The following is a 5,000-nucleotide window of genomic DNA, read 5'->3' as shown; positions in this document are numbered from 1 at the left end:
AGGACCAGCTCATCTTTGAGCCGGCCGAGGGCTGCTCTTACAAGGCGCTCTTCGAAAAGATCCGCCTGAATCAGCGCCTGGCGGAGGAGAACAAGCACGTGCATCAGGGCTACCGCACGACCCGCGACTTCCTTCGCCTTACACTCAAAGAGGATGCAGATGCCGCTGTGCTGCTGCAGCGCATCCAGGAGGAGGTCGGTGATCTGGCCACTGGCCGGATCATCACGGAGATGGCCGAGGTGATGATTACCGGCATCGATATGTTGGCCACAAAAGAGGATGTGGAACGTGGCCTGCAGCGGGCGCTGGAACGCACAGTAGTTGCAGCAACCACGTCCTTGTGGGAGCGTCGTGATGGGACGCAGCGTGCCCGTGTCCGACTTCCACGGAGGGACGCTGACCTTCTGGCGGACAAACGTATCCTTGTTGGATACTCGGCGTGCCTGGTGCGCAGCGCGCCAAAACAGCAGCGAAGCGCGGTTCGCTGTTTCCGCTGCTTGGAGCGTGGACACACCACTGCAGACTGCGCCGGCGTGGATCGTTCCGGTCTATGCCTGCGCTGCGGAGCCACGGATCATCGCGCGGCATCATGCACCTGCGATCCGAAGTGCATCGTTTGTGGCGGCCCACACCGCATCGCCGCCCCCATGTGCCCAGGCCCGCAACCACAATGTTGAACGTCCTGCAGTTCAACGCCAACCATTGCGAGAACGCCCAGGACCTGGCGTTGCATGTGTTGACCACCGAGGGTCTTGACGTTCTGCTCTTGTCCGAGCCCTATTGCGTACCGCGCAATAACGGCAATTGGGTAACGGACGAGAGTAAGACGGTTGCCATCGTCGTCAACGGCAACCGGCTGCCGATACAGCGTATCAGGCACCGTCAGACCCTCGGTGTGGTTGCGGCCGACGTCGGTGGAATCGCTGTGGTGAGCTGCTATGTGTCGCCGCAGACAGGAGTCCCAGAGTTCCGAAGCACTATGGAAAAGATCGACCTGATCGTCCGCGGGTGCAGCCGGGTTCTCCTGGCCGGCGATTTCAACGCCATGCACCTGGACTGGGGAAGCAGCAGGACTTGCCCGAAGGGCTTGGAGCTTCTCCAGTTGGCGGACAACCTCGGGCTGGTGCTACTGAACAAGGCAGACTGTCTGCCAACGTTCAAGGGGAACCGAGCGGACACAACTCGGTTTCCGCCCAGCCGACCGGACGTTACGTTCGCCAGTAGTGTGATCAGCCGTCTCGACCCGCGCGAGGACAGCGCCCGAGGCTGGCGCGTTCCCGACGTGGTAACGCTCAGTGATCACCGTTACGTCCGGTACGAGGTTGGCGTGAGTCCACCATCATCGAGGGATCGGGCAACACGGCGTGGACAGCGCCCGGCCCGCGTAAGCAATGCCGGTACGCGCTGGAAGACCAGTCAGTTTGACTCCCAGCTTTTCGAGAAAGCGCTGGCCATGACTGGGTTCGCCCGTCAAGCTAACAGCGTCGAAAGCTTGGTCGAGTCGCTGACCAGCGTCTGCGACGAGACGATGTCGCGGGTCTTCCCAGCGCAGGACCACACAGGTCGGCCAGCTTACTGGTGGACTCCGGCGATCCAGACGATGATCGAAGAACTCTCCAGAAAGGAGCAAATGGCGATGAGGACCATTCCGCCCAACGAACAGCTCCAAACGGAACTCGCAGCTGCCAGGGAGAGCCTTCGGAAGGCTATTCGTGTGAGCAAGAACGAGGCGTTCGACCGGTTCTTGCTGTCGATCAGGGAGGACGAAACCGGAAACTTTTTCCGGAAAGTCTTTCACTGGTTCCAGGCGGCCCGCTCAGCCCCGGAACGCGATCCAGCAGAACTGCGGCGAATTGTCGACGCCTTGTTCCCGGTTCATCCGCCGGTAGAGTGGCCTGATCTCCGAGTTGGCAACATGGCGCCGCTCCGATCGATCGGCCTGACCGAGCTGGATCAAATAGCAGCCAGCATGCACCCGCGGAAGGCTCCTGGGCTTGATGGAGTACCGAACGCCGCTCTCACGGTAGCTCTCAGGCAGCAACCGGAGCCCTTCCGTCGGGTGTTTCAGGAGTGCCTGGACACGTCCTGCTTTCCGCAGCCGTGGAAAAAGCAGCGACTGGTGCTCCTGCCAAAGCCAGGCAAATCACCGGGCGAGCCGTCGTCCTTCCGCCCGATTTGCCTGCTCGATAATACGGGCAAGGCTTTGGAGCGGCTGCTGCTGAACCGGCTCAACGAATATATCGAGGATCCAGAGAGTCCGCAACTGTCCGAGCAGCAGTTCGGATTCCGGCGAGGGCGATCGACTCTGCAGGCCATACAGCAAGTCGTGGACGCGGGACGAAGGGCGAAGTCCTTTGGCAGGACAAACAACCGTGACCGGCGCTGCCTCATGGTTGTGGCCCTTGACGTCCGTAACGCGTTCAACACGGCTAGCTGGCAGAGCATCGCCGAGGCGCTCCAGGCGAAGGGGGTCCCAGTGCAGTTGCGCCGTATACTGCAGGACTACTTCGCCGACAGGGAGCTCACGTACGACACGGCGGACGGGCCGGTTACCCGCCGAGTATCGGCAGGTGTTCCACAGGGGTCTATATTGGGCCCCACATTGTGGAACATCATGTACGACGGTGTGCTAGCCGTAGAGCTCCCTGAGGGCGCCTCCATCGTGGGATTCGCCGATGATCTCGCGATCCTGGCAGCGGGGACAACTCCTGAACACGCAGCAGCGATTGCGGAGGAAGCGGTGGCAGCGGTCAACAGCTGGATGGTGCGGCACAAACTCTCCCTGGCGCCGGAGAAGACGGAGTTGCTGATGGTGTCGAGCAAGCGAAGCGGATACAAAAACATCCCTGTGAACATCTGTGGAGTGGAAGTGCGCTCGAAGCGGTCGATCCGCTACTTGGGGGTCATGCTACACGACCACCTGTCGTGGCGCCCACACGTCGAGATGGTCGCGGACAAGGCCCTCCGTGTGGTGCGAGCATTGCGTGTCGTCATGCGCAACCACAGCGGCCCCCAAGTGAGCAAGCGGAAGCTGCTCGCCGCAGTTGCCGCGTCCATTATCCGCTACGGCGCACCCGTCTGGGCGGAAGCCTCGGACCTACAGTGGTGCAGGCGGATATTGGATCGCGTGCAGCGCCCCCTGGCTCAGGGCATCACGAGCGCCTTCCACTCCACGAGCTGCGAGGTAGCGGTGGTTTTAGCCGGAGAACTGCCCTACCACCTCCTGGTGAAGGAAGACGCCCGCTGCTACAACCGACTGCAGTTAAGCCCGGACAGCAGTCGAGAGGCGATTCGCCAGGAGGAAAAGGAGTCATCGCTGCAGCTGTGGCAGCAACAGTGGGACGACGAGGCGGCGAATAACACCAGCCGCTACTTACGTTGGGCCCACCGACAAGTGCCAGACGTGCGCCTGTGGACGGGGCGGAAACACGGAGAGGTAGATTTCTACCTCTCGCAGGTTCTCAGTGGACATGCCTTCGTCCACGAGTTCCTGCACGTGTTCGGGTTCGCTCCATCCCCGGACTGTCCCAGGTGCGCAGGGTCGGTCGAGTCGGTGGCCCACGTACTGTTCCAGTGTCCCCGCTTCGCGGATGTTCGCGCGGAGTTGCTGCACGGCGTCGACGAGGACAACCTCGGCAGCCGCCTGTTGGAGAGTGCGGAGTGGTGGGACCGCATCCAGCAAGCGGCTCGGCAGATCCTCTCCGTTCTGCAGGAGGACTGGCGGGAGGAGCAGCAAAACTTGGCAGCCGCCGAGGCTGCTCAGCCAGTTCCTGCATCCAGCCCGCCCGAGGACATGGCGGAGGCAGAGCGGAGACGGCTGATGCGACGCCGAGAGGTGCGCAACCGCAGCGCCCGGCGGATGCGGCAGCGGCGTCGGCAGGAGCGGCTCGGCGTGGACGAGGTCGTCCCGGCTATCTTGGCACGCGCAGCGCCAATGACGACGCGGCCGACGACGTAGCGGAGCCGACAGGGGAGGTCGAGGAGGAGGAGGTCAGCCCTCCAGAGCCGCCAATCCCCCGCGCAGCCGGGGATTGCCTCCCTCCCCACGCACGATGGAGATGCGGCGACTGCGGCGTAACTTTATGCAGCTCCAATACCGGGAAAGGCGTCGGGCCGGAGTGCTAGGAGCTGTTCCGCAGGGTCGCCAACGACGTGGGCGACTACCACCATCTGCAGCAGAAGTGGAGCGGCGTCGCATTAACCGGCGGCAGAGAGAGAGGCAGCGGCGGCTGGAGCAACGGCAAGCGGAGGTCGAGGCTCAGCCTCCCCCGTGGGACGAGCTGCCGAGCTCCCAGCTTGCCGAACGAAGAAGCAGCCTAACGGATGACGAGCGAGCTGCCGTAACATCGGCGAACGTGTCCGCGCGCTGACGCAGCTCTGTGATGATACGGTGAAACCTGCAAGGATTAGGACAAGGACAACGGTTACCGGAACATATTTAATGTTAAAAAGGCGGCAACGAAAACCTTTCACGAAAGGAAAAATAGTGAAAAAAAAAAGTTTTTGAACTCAAATAAATAAAGAGAAAGGCCCAAACGGGCGGAATTCCCGGCGGGGGGAAATCCGTTAGTGGTACCCCCCCGCCGGTAGGAGCGGGGTTCTTTCGGGAAACAATGGTCCTCAATAAAGAACTCTTGAAGAATTTAAAAAAAAAAAGAAGTGGAGCTTGCGGCTTAATTTGACTCAACACGGGAAAACTTACCAGGTCCGAACTTATTGAGGTAAGACAGATTGATAGCTCTTTCTCAAACTTAAGGGTAGTGGTGCATGGCCGTTCTTAGTTCGTGGAATGATTTGTCTGGTTAATTCCGATAACGAACGCGACTCAGTCAAGCTAACTAGAACGCTGTCAGTAGTGTGCCTCCGGGCGCACCTGACGTTAGAGTGGCGGGTGTCCTCACGGGTGCCCGTCACTTAGTTTGCCCTGCTTAGCGGGACAACTTGTGTTTAGCAAGATGAGATTGAGCGATAACAGGTCCGTGATGCCCTTAGATGTTCTG

The sequence above is a fragment of the Anopheles arabiensis genome (genome assembly GCF_016920715.1).
Source record: "Anopheles arabiensis isolate DONGOLA chromosome X unlocalized genomic scaffold, AaraD3 X_pericentromeric_contig0004, whole genome shotgun sequence".
NCBI classification, from domain to species: Eukaryota; Metazoa; Arthropoda; class Insecta; order Diptera; family Culicidae; genus Anopheles; species Anopheles arabiensis.
The sequence above is the reverse complement of the archived record's forward strand: the minus strand, read 5'-3'. Positions refer to the sequence as shown.